This window comes from Lathyrus oleraceus, chromosome 1, assembly GCF_024323335.1.
Source record: "Lathyrus oleraceus cultivar Zhongwan6 chromosome 1, CAAS_Psat_ZW6_1.0, whole genome shotgun sequence".
NCBI lineage: Eukaryota > Viridiplantae > Streptophyta > Magnoliopsida > Fabales > Fabaceae > Lathyrus > Lathyrus oleraceus.
Window position 1 is genome coordinate 121,000,397 of NC_066579.1, and position 22,702 is coordinate 121,023,098.

Genomic DNA, 22,702 nt, shown 5'->3' on the forward strand with positions numbered 1-22,702 from the left:
GAGCGTTTGTTCCCCTCAGCAGAGCAGGATTTATTTTCCTACTCAGTGGTTGATTGGGTTGGTATCCCAGTATTTTCACCCATTCTTTCCCGACATAGTCTGCAGAGTGGTTGTCGGGGCAGTTTTGCCTGTTGAATACTCCTTCAATCCCCGGTATGGTCGGATGATGGCTCCATCATCCAGAGATTGGATTGATTTCCTGATTTGCTTTTGATCCTCAGTAGAGTGGCTTGTGTTGCAAAATCTACCGATGTGACCCGTCGGATGTGTGTTCTCCCCAAGTAGGTTGGTTTGTTGCCGAAGCTACTTGTGTGATCTGTCCTCCCTCAGTGGGTTGTTCCCCAAGAGAGTAGCTGACAGTTTTTCCCCCCATTAGATTCGCTTATGCAGTTAGATTCTACTTGGATGATGTTGTTCTCCTTCAGTGGGTTGTTCCCCGGAGTTGTTCGGAGTTGCAGAACTCTTTGTTTCTCAGTTGATGCTGAGATCCCCTGCGGATCTTCGAGATTTTCTTTTGTTCCTCAATAGATTCGTCTTGGTGGCTGTTTTACCCATTATGACTTTCTGTACCCTGGTTGGTTTGTTTGTTGATCCAGCATTCAGAGATTTGGTGTGCCCTGATATCTCTAAGCCTCTGCTTCCCCAGCAGTACCCGCAGATCTATGCTTTATAGCATGTAGATCTCCGCAGATTGGATTTCCAGTTGGTTTTTCCCTTGGAAGTATAGTACCGGGCGTTTGATTCCTGGACCTGTTTGTGTTAGATATGTCTGTTTTGTCAGCATTCATCAAAACATAAATCACGCATATTCATGCATATTCATAACCATTCAGATATTCATGTTGCATTTCTCGCCATATATCTCTTGTTGATTATTCCTTGCTATGGTGATGCAGATCCCCAATAGATCTCCCCTAGCAGATGTCGGGTGTTAAATCTCTCCATATAGAGTCAACCCCGTAAGCAGAAAATGTCTGTTGTCTTTCTTTCTGCAGTTCCCCATTGAGATATTTCCTCGTGGATGACGGTTTCTTCCGTTTCCTCCCCAACATATATATTGGGATGGATTTTCCTATTTGAGTTACATCCTCATTAGGACGTGTCTTGATTCAGTCTGTCTTCTCGGATTGATCCCAAATTGGCTATTTGTCAACTGTCTTGTGCTTCCCAGTGGGTTGTTCCCCAGCGGAGTTTTTTCGGGCCTCTACCCTTATACCGGTAGTTGTAAGTCCTATTTTCTTTGCCCTTTTCAGCGGAATTGGTGGTTATATACCTTTTATTTCTCGGCAAGTTTTTTTGGTTTTCTACCTTGTACTCGGTAGATGTAAACTCTAATTCATAGTTATCCCCACCAGAGTATGGCTATTACCCCGTATTCGGTAGTTGTAAGTCCTATCTCTTTTCCCCTAACAGAGATAACCTTTGTGGTTCGTCCTGATTGTAAGTGGATTTCTGTTGTTGTGGTTTTATCCCTAACAGAGTTGGTGTCTCCCTGTGGTGATTTCTATCCCCAGTTGAGTTTGTGGTCTTCTACCCCGTATTCGGTGGTTGTAAATCCCAGGTGTTGATTCTTTCTCCCCAGCGGAGTTTGTGCCTTGTGGTATAGTTGGATAATTGCCGTTTGCTAGCAATTTTATCCTCAGCTGAGTCTTTGGTTCATACCCAGTAGTCGGTATTCTTAACCTCTCGTTTCCTCAGCCAGATTTTTGGTATTCTACCTCGTATTCGGTAGCTGTAAACCCTAATTTCTCCCTTTTGCAGAGTTAACCTTGTTGTTCATCCTAACCGATGATGGTTACTCCTTGTGTTTATCTTCATTCGTTGTTCGATGTTGATATTCCCTGTTGCTTCTGGGTAATTGCCGGATGCTAGCAATTGTTTCCCCAGCAAGCAATCTTCTGGATCATTGCCGTATGCTCGCAGTGTTATCCCTTTTGAAGTCGCCAGTGGGTCTTTTCACCGTTTGCTAGTGATTTGTTCCCCGGATCATTGATTGTTTATCAATGCATCCCCAGCTTTTGTGGATAATTGCCGGATGCTTGCAATTTATCCCCAGTGGGTCTTCTTTCATTTACCCTTGTGTTGGTAATGATGTTGTTCCCTCTGATCGGTCATCATTATATACCTAGTTTGGTATCCCGATGCCTTTCTTTTCGGTCGATTTATCCTTTATTAACCCAGTAACTGGTTGTGGATAATCTTCCTTGCGAGTATGTTATTCACGGTCTGCCGGTAATGAATAATACATCTCATGCACTCTTCAGTCGAAGCCTTTCGTGTTTCCCTGATCGAGTAAGATTCGTTTTTTTTCACTTTGTGGAATCGAATATTCTTTGTTGAGTTGGATAATTGTCGGATGCTTGCAATTTATCCCTTTGAGTTGTCTTTCGTTTACCCGGATGCTTGGTATCGATTGTCTCTCTTCTTGGTTAGTCACCTATTATATACTTCGGTATCTCTGGTGTCTTTTCCTTTCGAGTATATTATTCACGGTCTGCCGGTAATGAATAATATGTCTCATGCGCTCTTTGGTTGGAGTCCTTTGTTGATCTTCCCCAGTCGAGTGAGATTCGTATTCTTTGTAGAATCGAATATCCATCCTTTAACCAGTTTGTGTTTCGGATGATGAGTGTGTTGGCACATATACCAATTCACGTTTTCGGTAGATCACCTATTATATACTTCGGTATCTCTGGTGTTGCTTACCATGCGAGTTTATTATCTACGTTCTGACGGTAATAGATAATATATCTCATGCGAGTATTCTATCCACATTCTGACGGTAATGGATATTGTATCTCATGCACTCTTTGGGTTTGTGTCCCCATTTTGAGTAAGATTCGTTTTCCCGTTGTGGATTCGAATGTCCATCCTGTAAGTCGATTTGCTTCTTCAAGCCCTCCTTTCGGATGATGAGTGTTTTGGCATATATACCAATTCGCTTTTCGGTCGGTCACCTATTATATGCCTCGGTATCCCTGGTGTTCCTTCCTTTCTGCTCCCTATTATGACCTCGGTCCCCTGCGGAGTCAGATTTTCCTGAGTTTATGTACCTTTTCAGGTCTTTCTCAGATGTTTGGTTGATTGATATCTCTCACCCTTATACCGGTCTTAGATATTCATTCTTCCTGAGTTTGTTACCCTTATATCGGTAACACCTCATTGTTTGGTGCTTCCCCAGTGGAGTTCCCTGTTGCTTCTCCCCAGGAGTCAGCTTGTGTCTTTCCAATGGATGTTTTGTCCTTTGGAATATTCTTTTCCCCAGTGTGAGTCCTTCACTCCCCAGTGAGGTCTCCGGTTTGACTTTTGTTATTCCCTAATCAGAGTCGTGTCTTGTTCACGCTGTGTCAGTTTTGTTTTCCCCAACTCAGAGTCGTGTCCTGCTCACGCATTCTTTTTTCTTTTACTATCCCCAACAAGAGTCTTGTTAGAGTCTCTGTTCCTGGTGAGTGTATTACTCCGACGGATCGTCTTTTCTTCTGTGTGAATCATATTCCCCACAGAGTTTGTGTCTTTTGCATACATACATTTGCATCATGAGGTCTCTTAGGGACCAAAATTTGTCTCATTACTGTTATTTAAGCCCATTCTACCGCGTCGAGATGAAGATTTCTAAACTTCACTTCTCCGGATAGAATGACCTTAAATAGGGGCATCTGTAAGACCCCAATTTTGTCCCTAAGATCCCTCATGGCATCATATCATATCATATCATTGCCTTAAGGATCATTGTGCACCTTTGATTGCCTCCTAGTGGGTGGGTATCTTGTGAGTGTGGTTCTTGATCACCAAGCATGTATTGCATTTGTATATCATTGCTTTTCATTTGTTTACTAACCAAAAGTACAAAAATATTGTCATCTAACCATGTTACTTGCAGATGAAGCAATCGACAGTCATTCAGTCAAAAACAGCCATTGAGCAATGGATGGTGGCCATTCTTGAAGAATTTGGGCACCATGATCATTAATTAAGAGTTCATATGAGTTGTGATAACATTTTGAATCAAGATCTCAAGTGGTAGGGGCTTGGAATTCATCAGAATATGGTTTAGTCAACCAAAACCCTAGCAAAGTCAACTGTAGTCAACTGTGGTCAACTGTGCATTTAATCAGGGATTTAATGGTGGGAATTGGTTTGAGAGGTCTCATTCATGTCCATACAAGCCTCATATAACATGTCAAACATCCACAGTGAAGGATTTGAGGTCAGACAAAAAGTTTCCAAAAATAGTAAGTTGACCTGTAATTGGAAATTGCCAAAAATGGAAAGTTCTTCTCCTCAAAATTACTTCATCATACAAGCTTCAAATGAATTTTTGCCCAACATGAAAGTTGAATATCTTGTTCTCCCATTTCCAAAAAGTCCAAGAACACTCATTTCTCATGTGTGGTTGGCAAGTTATGAAGAAATCATTCTCAAGAATTTTTGAACTTCAAAGTGGCATAACTTCCAAACCATTTGGCCAAATTGAGTGAGGTTTTTTGCTACAAGTCATATTTGACATGCTCTATCCAAATCCTTCATCACATTTCATCAAAAATCATCCAATAAAAATGGCCTTTTTCAAGTGCATTGAATTAAAAAAGGGAGAGGTGAAAAATTGACTTTCAAATTAAGCCTTGCCTACACTTTCTACCAATTGCAAATGATCAAAAACCATATTTGGAATATGTTTAGGCCCATTTTCGCACTGTAGCATGCCATGCACATGCAACATGAGTGATTTCACTAATTGGCCAAAACACCTCCATTGAGCTAATTTCATTTACCATCTTATTAACCAAGTTTAGGCATTGTTAATCAGGAGTATATATTGCATATTTCAGACTGAAAACCCTAGCCACAATTTACAAAACTGAGATTCAAACTTTTTCTCTCAAAAAACTCTCAATTCTTCACTTGGATTTTTTCTGAAAAATCTCCAAAGAACTCGTGTCATGGTTCATTGATTCTTCACCTACTATCCTTTTGGAAGCTTTTGCTAGCTGAATTTCACAACTGTAGAGCAAGAACCAGCACTGTTGCATCCAAGTACCTTCCATGGCAGTTCGAATTTTGAGCATCACCAAGCACTGCTGAGCTAAGGGCTTCACTCATTCACTTTCTGGAGCTTGAAGGAACTTCTGTTTCAACTCAACACGGCCTGAAAACCACGGTTCCATCTCCGTTCTTCACATCAGGTAGAAATTCGAACCATGCCATTGTTAAAATCATGATATGCTTCTTGTAGATCCTGTTGCCATGAGTACAATGAACTTTAAATCGTGGAATATGGTTGAGTATTAAGAGAGATACGCTGATTTAAAGTTTGGTTATCAAATGTTGTGTTGCTTATTTCTTCCATGATAGTTTGATTTAGGTTAAATAATTGTTGTTTTGTTGATGTACATGATGAGATGAACACATTGGTATATTGTTTGTTGATTTTGGTTGCAAAATGTTCTTGCTGGAAAATTTGATGAAGAACACTTGAATGCTTGCTTAAACCCTAATTTTCTGAACCCAGATTTATGTTTAATCCTTTGGAATTTCGTCTGCATGTGTTTTCGCGTTTTTCTGCCATGCACCAATCAGCACAAGACACGCCCTTAAGTGAAACGCGGCGTTTCACTTAAGTGGCCGCTTAATTACCAAAATGCCATTATCCATGTTTATTTCATTTATTTTAATTTCCATCTTCAATTTTATTTCATTTGGTATGCTGATTTTAGAAAATTCATAACTCTTCCAATACTTGTCCAAATAATATGGGATTTTTTGTGAAATGCTCCTCTTGATCTCTAGTTTTTATGGTGATTTTTCCAGATTTTTTGCACGTGTGGATTTTAAAAAATGCCTAGGGTTTGTTCATGTGTGTCCATTTTGTGTATGCCTTGCCATTTTGCTTATGAAATGATGATACTTAATCCAATGCCTCTCAAATGTTTTGTGCTTAAACTATACATGTTCTTGGTCATTTTGGTGTAGAGTTTGTGATTTTATCATTGCTGGTTGATGGGATATGATTTTTTGAATAGAGGTGTGACAATTTGTGTCACACCATTCATATCCAACTTCTTGATTTTTGTTACCATGCTTATTAGACTCAAAATGGTCTGGATTTTTGCATGAAGATACTTGTGGATGTCTAGTTTGCTTGTGAATTTTCCTGGAATTTTTGAATGCATTTCCTATTTGTTTGATAATTCCTCCCCTGTTTGACCAATTGTTGACCTTCTTGTGATATATGTTTTTACATGACTTGTGAAATTCTCATGCCTTATCACATGAAGCTGAAATTTTGTGGATTGTTTCTTAACATGTTTAACTTCATTTTGGATTTGGTCTCATTCATTTATCAATTGTTTCCACTGTTTTATGATTGCTTAAAGTTGATACATGATTTGTGGCATTGTTTGAGCTTGTATTTGCATACCATGACTTGATGAATTTAATTTCCATACCTCCTCTTGTCCAAATAGCATGAAATTTGGTGTGCTGTTCATTGAATGTGTCCTGTTTAGGCATGATTTTTATTGGAATTTATTGAACTACTTTGGTATTTATTTGATTGTGATCATTCTGTTGGCTCCAATGTGTTGCAATTTTGCCTAGTTTGACATGTTTTGTTCATAAAATGGATTTGGTGCATAGTTTTGATGTGAGACCAATTGGATTCTATTCTTGCTTGATTAATCTTGGTTTTGATCAATTTTCACTTGCTGTTTTGAATTTTTCACCTCCTTTTGACCCTAGGCTTGTCCCAGTGGTCTTGTTTCTCATGTTTGAGTTTGCTTTTCAGGTTAAGAAGAAAAATGCTTTAAGGAGATTAATGCAAGTTGATTGAGTTTGGTTTACTTGATTGTTATGAACTGACTTGTTTGTTTTGTAGGATGCTTAGCTCATATGCTTTGAGCTTTGTGCTTTGCACATGAGATGGATTGTGTTGACTATTGATCCTTATCTTATATTGGTTTTGACTTTGAGTTGTATACTGATTATGTTTGATTGGTTTCAGGTACCATTAGTTGCTAATAGTTCTTTGAGAACTTGCATTGCTTTGCTTGATAGCATTTGCATTGAGGTATAGCACTTTCTTCTTCATGTAGTCTGGAAGACCTGGCTTGTTACTTAGCCAGGCAACTGTCTGAAGTCCTCCTTAAGAGGCGATGTTTGTGCTTGTTTACTTTTGTCCCAAGCAGGAAAAGTCCTTTGAATAAGGCAATTGGTAGAAGACAAGAGATATGTAACCTATCTCCTACTATTTTGTGTGTCACTCACCTTCCTCACACCACATGTGTTGATGAATAGTGAGTAAAAGCCCAAGATCTATCGAGTCAATAATCTATGGAGAGAGTTCCTACTTTCTGAACTCCCACACCTTCTATCATTTGAAGCTCTCCCTGACCAGGGATAAGAGCATGAGGCACACCCCTTATATCCTTTCATCTGCTTCACCTTGGCTCTCAATGTCAAGGTTAAGAGCACCATTAACCCTATTCCAGTTGGCTTCAATGCCTAACCCTTTGTATGAGCCTGATGCTTGGTTATAGAGTGTGCTAAATGACTTTGGTTGATTGATTACTTAGTTCATCTGTACATGTCTGCTTGTATGATTTATGCATTTATCATCATTAATTGCTCATTAGTGCATGATCATTTCATTTGTCTTTGTGACATATCCTTGTTGATTGCCCATTGAGGACAATTGTAAGACCACTCATTGGCCATTGTTCCTATGATATGGAAGTGAGTATAAGACCATTTCATTGGCCACTCATCTTCTCTTTGCTTGATGCATTTGCTTGTTGTATGTGAGGATGCAATTGTAAGTCCGTGTAATTTGGCATTTGTTTTCCTATGATCATATGTTGGAGGTTAGAGTAAGCCCAGATAGATTGGCATCTGACGTCCATGTCTTATTGTGTTTTGTTGGAGATTGGTATAAGTCCAGATAGATTGGCATCCGGTATCCACTTTTTATTTATTTGTTGAGGAGATTGGTATAAGTCCATAGAGTGGCCTCTGATATTCAGTTTTGCTTTAGGAGATTGGTATAAGTCCAGTGATTGGCATCCGGTATCCGCTTTTGTTGACTTTCTTCCTTTCCTTTACTTGTTTGTTATTGCTCATTGCCTATTCCAAAGGACACACTTGAGTCATCTTCTATATGATTTCAAGAGGTGAACCTTCTAGGAAGTTTTACACTCCATCTTCATCCATTCATCCCTCTTTGTCCTAAACCTTTTCACACGTTGCTTTCAAAACTTGAGATAAATATTGTGCAAACATCTTCATGCTTTCAAATTAGAAACTTGGACCCTAAGTCCTTGACTTTTCAAACTCCATTTCATAATACTTATTTTGAATCAATCTTAATCATACTTTGACCCTCCTTTTGTAAATACTCATAATCAATTAACTTCACCCATTCAATTGTTTTGTGGCTTTGTCCATTCTTGTTAAGTTTTCATACATTAGCCATAGGTTTGATTTATCCTAGTCGGTTGATGTTAATCTCACCTATTTGTCCTTAGTTGATTGAATTGTAAGTCTTCCTTGCTTATTATAAGGTTAACCCCTCACTAGCAAGTTGAAGCTTTTCTCACATGGTGGACTCGTTGTTTCATAAGGTTGAGTTTTCTCCTATGGATAACGTAAGGCCTTAGGGCTTTTGTTTAAAATTGAATCTACTAACTTTTGGAAATCTTTTAGCCGAACTACGGCGTTTTGATCCTTACCTTTGATGGAAGGTACGTAGGCAACGGGTTCATCCGTTCAAACACAAAAACAATAAAAATTGTATATTCTTTTCTCATCATCCCATTCATGTTTGCACAATAAATATTTCATAACAAATAACAATTTAGTACAACAAGTGTGAAAAGGGCTCCCTAGGAGTACCTAGGACGTTTTGGGTGCCTAACACCTTCCCATTGCGTAATTTACCCCTTACCCAGACTCTCTGATCTTTTCATTAGTTTTCTATGTGTAAAACTTCTTAGGCTTTTGTTCGCTTTTTAGCCAGTCCTTTGGATAAATAAAAATGCGGTGGCGACTCGATTCATTGTATGCTTTGCTTTTGATTTAATCAATAAATCATATAGCGACGAATACACCGCTATAGTTCCTCTTCTGGGACGCATCTTCTGACCAGCCTATCTACTCCTCTCTTGTATAGGAATGGGTCATCCCACAAGTAGAACCTACAGTCATGAACAAACTTTTTCTTCTTGTTAGAATCAAAATCGTTAGGGATTACACCCTCACCAAATAATTTGCATAGTCTATGAACCACAGGATACCGATGACAACGAGGATGTGTTCATCAGTGAACTCATCCTTTATTGGTCTCTTCTCTTCCGTTTCTTCAATTGGTGACATTCGGGATAGATGATCCGCTACTGATTTTTCATATTCCCTTTTGTCCCTAATCTCTACATAAAATTCTTGGAGGAGTAAGATCCACCTGAGAAGCCTCGGCTTAGAATCCTGTTTAGCAAACAAATATTTCAAAGCGGCATGGTCAGTATAAATGACAACCTTCGATCCTAACAAGTATTGCCTGAATTTGTCAAATGCATAAACCACGACCAATAACTCTTTCGTAGTTGTATAGTTCATCTGTGCAGGGTTTAGCACATGACTAGCATAGTATATAACATGTAGTAACTTCTCTCTTCGTTGTCCTAGAACTACCCCTACAGCAATATCACTAGCATCGCACATGATCTCAAACGGGAGAGACCAATCTGGGGCAATAAAAATCGGTGCTGAAATCAATTTGTTCTTCAATGTCTCAAAAGGTGTGGTGCATTCTTTGTCGAGCATAAAAGCCTTATCCTTAACCAATAGATGGTCAATGGTTTTGAGATTTTAGAGAAATCTCTTATGAACTTGCGGTAAAAACCCGCGTGTCCTAAGAAACTCCTGATACCCTTCTCATTAACAGGAGACGGGAGTTTAGATATCACTTTCACCTTTTCTTGGTCAACTTCAATTCCTTTGTAGGAAATTTTGTGACCCAATACTATCCCTTCTCGCACCATGAAGTGACATTTCTCCCAGTTCAGAATTAAATTATTTTTTTGGCACCTGTCTAAAACAAGAGAAAGGTTAGTTAAATAGTTATCAAACGAGGATCCAAAGACCGAAAAGTCATCAATGAACACTTCCATATGCTTTTCAAGCATGTCAGCAAAGATGGAAGTCATGTAGTGTTGGAAAGTGGATGGGGCATTACACAGCCCGAACGGCATTCTTCTGTACGCAAACACGTCATAAGGGCATGTGAATGTTGTCTTCTCGTGGTCTTCTGGAGCAACTGCAATCTGATTATATCTGGAGTATCCATCTAGAAAATAGTAATGATCATGTCCAGCTAGCCTTTCCAACGTTTGGTCAATGAATGGCAACGGGAAGTGGTCCTTCTTAGTCGCTATGTTTAACCTCATGTAGTCAATACACACACGCCAATCGGTAATTCTCCTTGTAGGGGTTAACACATTCTTTTCGTTTCTTATTACGGTGGTCCCTCCCTTTTTTGGAACCACGTGCACCAGACTCACCCAAGGGCTATCAGAAATAGGATATATAAGACTTGCGTCTAACAATTTCACCACCTCTTTCTGAACTACTTCTTTCATTGTTGGGTTGAGTCTTCTCTACGGTTGGACCACCGGTTTGTGGTCTTCTTCCATGAGAATTTTATGCATGCACACCGTAAGGCTAATACCTTTCAAATCCTCAATTGCTCATCCAATAGCATTTTTGTATTTTTTTAGGACTTGGATGAGCTTCTCTTCTTGGATATTCTTGAGGCTCGAATTTATGATAGTTGGCCATTTACCTTTAGAGTCGAGAAAGACATATTTGAGATTCTCAGAAAGTTGTTTCAACTTCGTTCCCTTCTTGGGCTCTTTATCCTTCTCACTAGTTTGAGGTAGTTGTAAATCTTCTCACCGGTGTGGTCGAGATCCTTTCCATGGGGGTTGTGCATCCATCAAGGCCAGCACTTCGGATTCCCCGTTGTTCACTTCTTTATCACTGTCGAAAATGGACAAACTCAACACTCTTTCCAAAGGTAATTGTGGTGCATTCAAAGGACTACCATACGTCATTACTTGATCCAGAACCTCTATAGTATGACTGGTACAAATATCATCTTTGTATTTCATGGTGTTTCGAACATCAATCTTTAATTCCTCATCATAAACCTTCAACGTCATAGTCCCTTCTTCTATGTTTATCAAACATCTTCCCGTCTCTAAAAAGGGTATCCCAAGAATGAGAGGGATCTCTTCATCTTCAGGCATTTCTAGAATCATGAAATCCACCGGGAATACAAACTTGTCAATTTTCACTAGAACATCTTCAACAATACCATAAGGTTTCTTGACCAAATGATCGGCGAATTAGAGTGTCATCTTGGTATCTTGCACAACCCTTATACCGAGCTTCTTGTAAATGGATAATGGCGTGAGACTCACACTTGCTCCTAGATCAATAAGAGCCTTTTTGAATGGCCTATCTCCAATGGTACAAGGAATAGTGACTGCTCCTCGATCTTTCTTCTTCATTGGGATCTTCATACCCTACAAAATAGCACTACAAGTTTCAGTTAGAATAACCGGGTTGGTGTCGATGGCACGCCTCTTTGAAATGATGTCATTCATGAACTTGGCATAAGTAGGCATTTGTTCAAGTGCTTCCAAAAGCGGAATGTTAATTTCTAACTTCTTGAACAACTCTAGGAACTTCTCAATGTTTTTCTCATGTTGCCCCTTTTTCTTGTTTCTGGTGGGAAAAGGAAGCTTAATGACCGGCTTAGGCTCAATGATTGTTTCTTTCACTACTGGTTTCGGTGCCACCAATTCTTCCCTTACAGCTAGCTTCATTTTCTTTGATCTCAAGATCCACTTTGATCAATCGATCTTCCTCTTCAGCCATATCCTCAAGTACTTCATCAGATTTACCATTTCTTGTTGTCATAGCGCTCACATTATTATGCTCTATAGGATTTGTCACAGTTGCACTAGGTAGAGCACCTTGTGCTTGAGAACTCGAGGCTAATTATTGTGTTATTTGACCCATCTGGACTTCAAGATTTTTTATGGACACGGTGGTGTTTTTCTGATTGTTTCGGGTTTCTTCTTGGAATTGAACATTATGAGTTGTCATTCTTTCAATGGAAATCTCCCAATCATCTTTCTTAGGGGCTTGTTGTTACCGTTGTTGTTGATATTGAGTTTGGTATTGACCGTGTTCAGGAGCGTTCCCTTTCTGGTCTTTCCATGAGAAGTTGGGATGATTCTTCCAACCCGGATTGTACGTGTTGGAATAGGGATTATTCTGCTTCAAAAAATTTATTTCCTTAACTTGTTGAGGAGTTACAAAACAATACACCATTTGGTGCGGACCATTACAAATCTAACAACAGATAGTAGGAGCCGGTTGGACTTGCGCCACCTGTTGGGTATCTATATCCATCGCACTCAGCTTCTTCTCAACTTCAGCAGCTATAGTATCTTCGATACGGATTTTATTGGTTTCCAGCTTTAAATCAATAACCCCTTCTGGTTTACTTTGACATTTGTCGTACAACTCCAAGTGTTCATTAGCAGCAATAGCTTCAATGATCTTCTTGATACCGATGGCTATTGAGAAATTAGTAGAGCCACCGCCTGCGGTATTAATCAACGGTTTGATCTTTATTTTGAGACCATTCACAAACATCTGCATCTATTCGGTTGGATCCATATTATGAGTTTGGCAGGCTACCAGGACTCTCTTTAATCTCTTGTAGGCGTCTCCCAAAGTTTCCCCTCCTTCTACTTAAAATTCAGAATTTCATACCTCTTCCTCAGAAAAACCGACGCTGGAAAATACTCATTCAAGAAGGCTTTTTCCATCTCTCCCCCAGACGTGATGCTACCGGCTGGTAGAGAATAGAACCATTCTTTGGCTTCTTCCACTAAGGTGAACGAGAACATTCTCAACTTCTTAGCTTCTTCGGTGTGACCATCAATTTTTAGAGTGTTTCTCATGGTCAGAAACCTCTGCAAATGCTTGTTTTCATCTTCATTTACCTTTCCAGTGAAATGCTTCCTTTCAAGTTGATTAATAGTACTAGGATGTAACTGGAAATTAGCCACGTTCACTGGTTGGTTGACAATTGTTAATTTGTCGGTTGGTGCATTTGCACCTCCGTAGTCACCCAACAGTCTTTCTAGTGGCGGTGGATTCTCCCCCATTATTTTGATCTCTCTCTTTGAATCTGAATCTGAACCTGAATGAATGGAAGGTTGTTCTTCGTCTGATTCCATTCTTGCCAATCGAGCTTGTCTGAGTCTTGCCCGCAAAGTTCTTTCGATTTTTGCGTCAAAAGGAAAATCAGCTGAGGCATTACCTCGCATAAAAATATCAGACACAAATTAGTTAATATTAATCGAAATAAATTATTAAAATAACGGAAAATAAATTTTAGTTGCAGAGCAACAAAATTTCAATTGAAATAATTTAAACTTTATATTTGGCAGTCCCCGACAACGGCGCCAAAAACTTGATCGGGAAAATAGCAAGTGTACTATTTTGCCAATGTAGTAATAATAGGGACCTTTCCCAAATATCGATCTCGAGGACTGCGCAGCAATATGAGTTAAAATTGTGATTCAATTGAATAAAACAAATAATTGGGGGTTTGTAAAAAGTCACTATATAAGGGATTGAGAAATGAAAGCAGAATAAATCTTTTTCACAGTTTATAAAAATATGCCAAGGATGGTGTATGAATATCTCCTCTAATGACCTTGAATGTATATCTCCTTAAACAGTTCAAAATTTGCAATTACCGGATCTTAAAATTGTTTCCTCCTAAGACCTCAAAGGGAAACTTTTGGTCATTCATTCTAATCTCTAAGTTCTTAGGCAACCAAATCGTATGAAATAACAAGATATAACTGGTAACCATAGGGTATCCCTATCCCTAGGTGATATCTGCTATAGTTTCACTGTACAAAAACCTTAGCAATTGCAAACAGGCAAATTGTTAACCATATAACAATCCTTATTTTTCTGATAAAGAAAGCATTAAAAACATTGCACAATGAAATTGACAAATAAACAACATATATTAAGGAAATTATCAATTCAGAGTCATTACACGATCAATTCAGGGGCACCCCCTGGCATTACGGGGTTTAGCCACTCATATTATTCAAATAAAATACAATATAAAATGTATACATTACAAGAATAAGGGAATCACGTTGATCTTCAATCGCATCCGCTCTTGAAGGACCTTCGTTCTCCGCAGCTCTTGATCGCTTCAATCTTAATCGTATCAAATTTGTATTGTCTCAAAAGTCCCGTTCTCCGTCTCCAAAAATCCCCTAAATAGTTCCTGATCAAATATTTGATGTAGCAAATATCCATAATTCCCTTTGGGATCAGCAATGCCAAAACACAGGAAAAAATAGAAAATGAGGTGTCTAAGCCAACACTGGCCGTGTCAGGCAACACGGTCGGCCGTGTTGGCTGGCTGGTTCACTGTGTAGATGTTTGATTGGCTACATTGTATGGTAAAACACTAGATGGATTCTAATGTCTTGACTGATGTCATGACATGCTGACTGCATTGTATGTTAGAACATCTAACTGTACTCTGATGTCTTGACTGATGTCATGACATACTTGAGTTGTATGCTGTAGGTTTAGCTAATACAGGATCTACTTATTGTCAAACTATATGACATTCATCCCTATCAGCAGTTACTGAGGAATAGAACAGCTGGTGTTCTTTAATAACTCAGTATTTGTTTCCAGTCTGTTTATCAAGGGGATAACAGACCTGACACAAAGCCTGCTGTCTGAATGTCAAACTGGAAGTTATGACATTCATCATTGATAGCATATACTGAATAATAGGCAGGTTAGTTGTCTGCTACAGTTCAGTATATTTCTCAATCTACTTATCAAGAGGATAACAGACCTGACGTAAGGCTCATTGTGTAAATGTCAAATTGGATGCTTTGACATTTATGAATGTACGTTGTTACTGAAGTATGGACAGATTAGTCTTGTACAGTACAGCAAATTTGTACAGTCTGTTTTCATGAAGATAACAGACTTAGCATATGGTCTATGCTTTGGATGTCAAACTAAATGTTGTGACATTCACTCCAGGCAACATATGCTAAATTGTAGGTTGTTTAGTTTTTCTGTTTCAGCATTTTTCTCAGGCTATTCTTCAGGAAGTCAACAGCTGAGCTAAAATCCAGGAAACCAACAACCAAGCTACAATAAATGAACCTAACAAATAGCCTATTTGTTAGTAACCTAGTTGTGGAATTTAGGTTAACTCGCTTGACCTTAAATTCAGGAAATACAAGTACAAGGCCCAAGTGCTGCAATATAAAAGGATGGCAATCCTTCTTTCAAAACTCGGGGATTTTAGGCGTGAAGATTTTGTGTGTCCATCATACTTCACTGCTGTATTTTTGTGTGTCTTGTATTAGGTGTATCTTGTGAGCCAAGCTATTATCACTGAGATGATTGCATTGGTATAGGGTGTTCATTGAGTTGTAAGTGTTGTGTCACTCTAAGCTTTTAAGCGTGAGTGTTGTGTATCTTGATTAAAGCTGTTAAGCACAATCAAGAGTTGTTTGAAGTGTGACTTCACAATTGTCTCTAATCTTAATTAAAGGTTGTAATCACTGAGGTGATTGAGGGGGAGTGAGTAGGAACTCTGATCTTAGTGTAAGATTGAAATTGCATTGGGTAGGTATTAAGTGATAGGGTTAAACAGTTGGTTTAAGGTCTGAATTAATACTACTAATAGTGGATTTCCTCCCTGGCTTGGTAGCCCCCAGACGTAGGTCATGTTGGACCGAACTGGGTAAACAATTCCTTGTGTTATTTACTGCACTTACTTTTTAAGTTCTGCATAATTCTTGTATGCGCAGAATTGGATGTCATAACAACCCGTGTGACATCGAAAGTCTGTTAACTAGAATTTCAATTGGCATCAGAGCAGGCACCCTGCCTGTTAATTTCTGGGTGAGATCTAGGGAAGTTACTTTCTAGTACCATGGACAAGGATGTAGGACACTCAAATAGACCACCCATGCTGGATGGTTCTAACTATGATGACTGGAAGCCTCGTATGATAGACTTCTTAAGGTCTCTAGATAGCAAAGTCTGGAGAGCTGTCAACAAAGGATGGGAACATCCAACGAAGATAGGTAACGATGGAGTCAGTATGAAAATTCCTGAAGAAGAGTGGGACAAGGAGCAAGAGGCATTAGCCCTTGGAAATTCTAAGGCCTTGAATGCATTGTTCAATGGAATAAGCAAGAACATCTTCAGACTGGTGCACCACTGTGAGCTGGCCAAGGAAGTGTGGGATACCCTCAAGATAACTCATGTAGGTACCTCCAAGGTGAAGATGTCTAAACTTCAGATGCTGACCACCAAGTTTGAAAATCTGAGGATGAAAGAGGATGAGACTATTCATGACTTTCACATGAATATTCTTGAAATTGCCAACACCTCTGGTGGCTTAGGTGAGAAAATGGCTGAAGAGAAACTTGTAAGAAAGATTCTCAGGTCTTTACCTAAGAGATTTGCCATGAAGGTCACTGCTATAGAAGAGGCTCAGGAGACCTGCAATATGAAGGTGGATGAGCTCATTGGTTCTCTCCAAACCTTTGAAATGGGCTTCTGTGAGGATGCTGAAAAGAAGAACAAAAGCATAGCTTTTGTATCAAATACTGAAGAGAATTCAGAAGAAGGAAACATTGGAGGAAATGAAAGCATTTCAGAAGCCATAGTCATGCTTGGAAGACAGTTCAACAAGTTCATAAAGAAGGTTGATCAACAGGGTAGACCTAATGTCAAGAACTCTTCATATGACATCAGTAGAAAGTCAAAATATGAAGAAAAGGTCACTCAAGGCAAGGGAATCCAGTGCCATGGATGTGAAGGTTATGGTCATATTAAAGCCGAATGTCCTACCTTTCTCAAGATGTAAAAGAAAGGGATATCTATCACCTGGTCAGAAGGAGACTCTGAGAGTGAATCTGAAGGAGAATCTGAAGGAGAATCTGCTAAACATGTCACTGCTCTGACCAGTGTCTGTGCCTCAGATGATGACTCAAGCGGAGATGAACTTACCTTGGATGAACTTGCTGCTTCATATAAAGAACTATGTGTTAAAAGTGCAGAAGTGTGTATTGTAACACCCCGATAAAAATAAGATAATTATTTAATTTAAGTTAATATTATATTTATTAATTTAATTAAATAATTGGAATTATTGGAATATTATTATTATTATTATTGGAATAATAATTATTGGAATATATATATATATATAAGTTGGAAATAAGGAAAAAGAGTTTCATTTTGGTAAAAAGAGTTTTCACGTGAAAGCAGAGAAGCGGCTGAAAAGAGGAAAAGGGTAAAGAGGCAGAGCAAGAGGAAGAAGGTTGGAGAAGAGAAGAGCTTGAAGCTTAAAGATTCGCCGGATTAACTCAGGTAGGGGGGTTTATCGTCGTTTAATGGGTATTATGGGTTAACATGTAATGGGTAGTGATAAACCGTTGAATTGACCCTAATTGGGATGTTGAATGCTGAAAAATTGTGTTGGATAAACTGTGTTAAAGCTGTAATTGAGTCTGTAATTGTGTGAGTTGTGATTTCCCGAACGTATAGCTTTTTACGGAATCGGAATCGGAGGTCCGGAAGTCCTCCAACGGCGGAAAATGCGGAGAATTCTGCATTCTGCTTCGTGTTAGCGCAGGAACAGCTTTCTGTCTTGCGTTAACCGGTTAACCCAGGGTGTTAACCGGTTAACACTGTTAAGAATTGTGAGGTATTGCTGTTTTGCTTGCGTTAACCGGTTAACCCAGGGCGTTAACCGGTTAACACTGTTGTGAGTTGTGAAAATATTGCTGTTCTGTCTGCGTTAACCGGTTAACCCAGGGCGTTAACCGGTTAACACTGTTGAGGTTTGCCAGAAAGCGTGTTCTGTGTTGCGTTAACCGGTTAACACTGTTGGAAAAGTGAAAAATTAATATTTTAATGTTGTGTACATAATTGGTGATTGGCCTATATCGGTGTGTGATATAGTAGGGATTATTCCCGTTGTTTTGAGTAGGATAGGTATTAGTAGAGTGTGCTAATACTGTGACTGAATTATTTGGCATGACATGATATAATTATGTGATAAATATGCTGATGATATGTGAAAATATGCATAATGTTGTGAATGTATATATTATGTATGTAATTGTGGATGGACTGTTTTATGGCTTAGAGTGTGAGCATATGTCCATTGTGGATTGTTGTTGATGTTGCATGCTAGGTGATTTGGCATAGCATAATGTGGCCTGTATGGTGGTAGCTAATTCCCATGGTGAGGAATTAGTGATGTTAGTCATTTTGGACTGTTGTTGATGTTTGCATGCTAGGTGATTAGCGTGCATAGCATGGCCCTTGGGGTGGTAGCTAATTCCCATGGTGAGGAATTAGTGATGTGAGTCATTAGGTCTCAAATGAGTGGGACTAGTGAGCTTGGTAGCCGTACCTGGATTTGGTCGGTGAAGTTGAACTATATGTTCACGAATAGTCGGTACCGCATGCATGGAGTCTCATTGCATAATGTATGTATGACTCATAATATGAATGGATGTATTCCAATATTATACGTGTGTTTTGTGTTGGTGTTGAGTATGAATTGAGATTATACGTGTGCTTTATGTTGGTGTTGAGTATGATGTTTGAGTTGATGTGTCGTTACTGAATGTGTGTTATGATTAGGGTGATGAAATGTGTTAAATTACTTAACATTGCATGATACTTTATAATGCTTATTATATCGATTGAGGAACTCACCCTTACAACTATTTTTCAGGTAACGAGCAGTAATTTAGTAGGAGCTAGTGCTTGGAGTCTAGTGCAGTTCCTTAGTGGGTCATGCTCTGGTAGATGTAACATCGGGATGGGATGTTTTAAATGTTTATTGTTGGTTGTGAACCAGTTTACATGTAATATGCTACATGTTTTGCATGATTGATTTAATCTCTATCCGCTGCGTATTGTGCAAATGCTTTATGTTTTGAATTAATAAAAGAGCATGACAGTTATCATGGTGAATGGTGTGAAGTAATTGTGTGACACCCTTAATTGCATATCTACTCTGATTGATATATGTTGTTATTTTAATTAAATATTTGGGGTATTTTAGAAGGGTGTTACATTAGTGGTATCAGAGCATAGTCGGTCGAGTCGAGTCATAATTATTCTGTTTTCCCTGTACGGGATAGGTGTTGTGTAACCCTATCAGTACTTATTGTTTTATCTTGTTGGATTAACTCAGAATAGAGATGGCTGGAAGAGGTAGAGACGATGCTGCGATTGCTGAGGCTCTGGGTATGCTAGCTGGAGTACTTGGGGGAAATCCGAATGTTGTGGGAATGGGAGTTGCTCGTCAACTGAGTGAGTTCCAGAAGAACAATCCTCCAATGTTCAAGGGAGCATACGATCCAGATGGCGCTCAGAAGTGGTTGAAGGAGATTGAGAGGATCTTCCGAGTGACTGAGTGTGCCGAGAACCAGAAGGTCAGGTTCGGTACGCATATGCTGTCAGAAGAAGCAGATGATTGGTGGGTTGCTACCCGCACTGAGTTGGAATCTGCTGGGAATGCTGAGATCACTTGGGCTGTGTTCAGAGAGAGATTCCTGAGGAAGTATTTTCCAGAGGATGTTAGAGGAAAGAAAGAGATAGAGTTCTTGGAATTGAAGCAGGGCAACCGGTATGTTACTGAGTATGCTGCTAAGTTCACGGAGCTGTCGAAGTATTACACTCCCTATGATGAGGCTACTGGGGAATTCTCGAAATGTGTGAAGTTTGAGAACGGGTTACGCCCCGAGATCAAGCAGGCTATTGGGTATCAGCGGATTAGAGTGTTTTCTGATTTGGTTGACTGTTGCAGAATTTTTGAACAGGATACCAAGGCCAGAGCGGAGAGCTATCAGCAGAGGGTTGATAGGAAAGGCAAGAATCAGAATGATCGTGGGAAACCGTATGCAGCTGGCAAAGGTTTCCAGAGACAGAGTGGGATGAAGAGGCCTAGTGGGGGAGACTCCAGTGCCCCTGCTAAGTGTTACAGATGTGGTCAGGCTGGACATCGTTTCCATGAGTGTACCAGTGCTGAGAAGAAGTGTTTCAAGTGTGGCAAAGGTGGTCACTTGGCTGCAGAGTGCCGGTTGAAGACTATGACTTGTTTCAACTGTGGAGAGGTGGGTCATATTAGCCCACGGTGTCCTAAGCCGAAGAAAGAGAACCAGTCGGGAGGCAAGGTCTTCGCTTTAGCGGGTTCTGAGACTTATGCAGATGATCGTTTGATCCGAGGTACGTGTTATATTAATGGCTTTCCTCTTGTAGCTATTATTGACACCGGTGCGACTCATTCCTTTATATCTTTGGATTGTGCTGTGAAACTTAAATTAGAGATATCTGAGATGCATGGAAGTATGGTGATTGATACTCCTGCGAAGGGTTCAGTGACTACTACTTCAGTTTGCTTAAATTGTCCTTTGAGTATTTTTGGTAGAGACTTTGGGATGGACCTAGTGTGTCTTCCACTAGTGCAGATTGATGTTATTCTGGGTATGAACTGGTTGGTGTGTAACCGAGTTTATATCAACTGCTTTGATAAGACTGTGATCTTTCCTGAGATTGAGGAAGGAAAGAGTTTGTTTCTATCAGCAAGGCAGGTGAATGAGGAAGTAGCCGATGGGGCAGAGTTGTTTATGCTGTTAGCGACTTTGGAGGCTAAAGATAAACTAGTGATTTGCGATCTAGCTGTGGTGTGTGATTTTCCTGATGTGTTTCCTGAAGAAATGAATGAATTACCGCCAGAGCGTGGAGTTGAGTTCTCGATTGATTTGGTACCTGGTACTAGGCCGATGTCGATGGCTCCGTACCGTATGTCTGCTGTTGAGTTAACTGAATTGAAGAGTCAGTTGGAAGATCTGTTGGATAAGAAATTTATTCGTTCGAGTGTGTCACCGTGGGGTGCACCAGTGTTATTGGTTAAGAAGAAAGAAGGTACTATGAGGTTGTGTGTGGACTACAGGCAACTGAATAAAGTGACGATCAAGAATCGGTATCCTTTGCCGAGGATTGATGATTTGATGGATCAGTTAGTTGGTGCGAGTGTGTTCAGCAAAATAGATTTGAGGTCGGGATATCATCAGATACGTGTGAAAACTGAGGATATTCAGAAGACTGCTTTTAGAACAAGGTATGGACATTATGAGTATTCTGTAATGCCTTTTGGTGTGACTAATGCGCCTGGAGTATTTATGGAGTATATGAATAGGATTTTCCATCCGTACCTAGACAAGTTTGTTGTGGTATTTATTGACGATATTTTGGTGTATTCGAAATCTGAAGAAGAGCATGCTGTGCATTTGAGGGTGGTTTTAGGAGTTCTACGAGAAAAGAAGTTATTTGCTAAACTGTCCAAGTGTGAATTTTGGTTAGAAGAGGTTAGTTTTCTTGGTCATGTGATTTCAAGAGATGGTGTTGCTGTTGATCCTTCTAAGATAGAAGCGGTATCTAAGTGGGAAGCTCCGAAGTCAGTTTCTGAGATAAGGAGTTTTCTTGGACTTGCAGGATATTATAGGAAATTCATTGAGGGATTTTCTAAGTTGGCATTACCATTGACGATGTTGACTAGAAAGGGGCAAGCGTTTGTTTGGGACTCAAAATGTGAAGAAGGTTTCCAAGAGTTAAAGAGAAGGTTAACTATTGCTCCTGTTCTGATATTACCAAGTCCGTCAGAATTATTTGAGGTTTTCTGTGATGCTTCATTGTTGGGTTTGGGTGGTGTGTTGATGCAGAATAAGCAGGTTGTAGCTTATGCTTCGAGACAGCTGAGGGTTCATGAGAGGAACTATCCGACACACGATTTAGAGTTGGCAGCTGTGGTATTTGTTCTGAAGTTATGGAGGCATTACTTGTACGGGTCAAGATTTGAGGTTTTCAGTGACCATAAAAGTTTAAAGTATTTGTTTGATCAGAAAGAGCTGAATATGAGACAGAGGAGATGGTTAGAGTTTCTGAAGGATTATGACTTTGGTTTGAATTACCATCCGGGTAAAGCAAACGTAGTGGCTGATGCATTGAGTCGGAAATCATTGCATATGTCTATGTTAATGGTTAAGGAATTGGATTTAATTGAGCAGTTTAGAGACTTGAGTTTGGTGTGTGAGAGTACTCACAATAGTGTTAAATTGGGAATGTTGAAGTTAACAAGTGGTATTCTGGATGAGATTAGAGAGAGTCAGAAATCCGATGTGCTTTTGGTGGACAAGTTGACTCTAGTGAATCAAGGTCAAGGTGGTGAATTCAGAGTGGATGAGAATGGTGTTTTGAAATTTGGTAATCGGGTGTGTATTCCGGATGTTACCGAGCTTAAGAAGAGTATTCTTGAGGAAGGACATCGTAGTGGCCTGAGTATTCATCCTGGAGCTACGAAGATGTATCATGATTTGAAAAAGTTATTTTGGTGGCCGGGAATGAAAAGAGAAATTGCGAGTTTTGTTTATTCTTGTTTGACTTGTCAGAAGTCAAAGATTGAGCATCAGAAGCCGTCTGGGCTAATGCAACCGTTGGCTATTCTAGAGTGGAAGTGGGATAGTATCAGTATGGA